Source organism: Bison bison, unplaced genomic scaffold (assembly GCF_000754665.1).
Source record: "Bison bison bison isolate TAMUID 2011002044 unplaced genomic scaffold, Bison_UMD1.0 scf7180017864139, whole genome shotgun sequence".
Taxonomy (NCBI): Eukaryota; Metazoa; Chordata; class Mammalia; order Artiodactyla; family Bovidae; genus Bison; species Bison bison.
In genome coordinates, this window is record NW_011494711.1 from 12,176,069 (window position 1) to 12,177,530 (window position 1,462).

Genomic DNA, 1,462 nt, shown 5'->3' on the forward strand with positions numbered 1-1,462 from the left:
ACTCAAAATCTATTTGTCAAAAAAAATTAAGCAGTATCAATTACCTTACATAACATGATACATAAGTACAAAGAACAGTTCAGGAAGCTTTTCTGAGTATAAATTGAATATAAGGACCAATCTGACACTTCTCCCACACATTTTGTAGCTGACCCCATTCATAAAAAAACACCTCTGGGGCTTCGCTGGTGGCTCAGTGGTAAAGAACCTGCCTGCCAATGCAGGAGACACAAGTTGGATCCCTGGTCCGGTATTATCCCGCATGCCAGGGGGCAACTAAGCCCATGTGCCACAACTACTGAGCCTGTGCTCTAGGGCCTGCGAGTCGCAACTACCGAAGCCCACATGCTCTAGAGCCTGTGCTTTGCAAAAAGAGAAGCCACTGCAATGAGAAGCCCACTCACTGCGACTGGAGAGTAGTCCCCACTCTCTACAACCAGAGAAAAGCAACACAGCAACAAAGAACCAGCACAACCAAAAAGTAATGAATAAATGTTAAAAAAAAAAAAACACATCTCGCTTAAGAAAGAAAGCAGTGTAAGACTGGTTTAAGATATAAGACTTTCATGCCTAAGAGACCACCTGATGCTATTGTGTATTTAACAAGAAAAATTCAGTTTCTCTTTCCCCAGTAGGATAAAACAGCAGTAGGCAAGAGCAGAGAGAAAAATCTCTATGTGGTTCTTCCAAGCTAAAGTACTTATTACAGGAGCCTAGGAAACATTACACATCCAGCAAGGGAGATATGCCAACATTAATTATTTTAAATCAGAGTTCTGCAAATAATGACAATCTGCCCTTCATTAATTCAAAAGTATTATAATTGACTCAATTATCTTCATTCCTGAACGCTCGTTGGTACACCTGCCCTGAATACTCACCAATTTATTAGCCACTCGACTAAAAGATAAAAAGTTATGCTTCGCCTCTTGCCTCAATTTGGCAAAAGCAACTTGGTTTTGTTTTTCCTTTCGATTTGTACCAAGAACACAGCACCAGTGTTTGATGAATAGAGTGGCCCAGTGATCTATATTCTTCTTTTTCACATATTGAAGTTATGAGGTCTAGTTCCATTTAGAATCAAAATCAGCATTCTGAGTAAGTCTTCCTAATATGTTTCCTAAAATTAAACCACATCCCAGCACTGCTTCCTTGTGGAAAAACTAATGTTCAATGTCCATTCCTTTATATTTTAGACATACAGTTTCCAGAACCAGCAGAACCAGAAGTCAATCAATGCAAGAAACTTCTAGAAACTTGACTTTGTTAACCTTGAAGGGATTTCGATTCACTCTGAAAGGCATTTAGAGTCCCCCTATCTTAAAGGCAGATGAGACTTTTAGAGATCATATAATCTACTTTCAAGACCCTGATGCTAGGAAAGATTGAAGGCAGGAGGAGAAGGAGATAACAGAGGATGAGATGGTTGGATGGTGTCACTGACTCGATGGACATGAGTTTG

General features: G+C 39.8%; 1 protein-coding gene across 3 annotated transcripts in view; it reads right to left on the reverse strand.

Moving 5' to 3' along the window:
- Nucleotides 1–1,462, reverse strand: part of CYTIP (cytohesin 1 interacting protein) — an 84,369-nt gene that overhangs the window by 19,063 nt on the left and 63,844 nt on the right. The gene's annotated exons all lie outside the window — the stretch shown is intronic.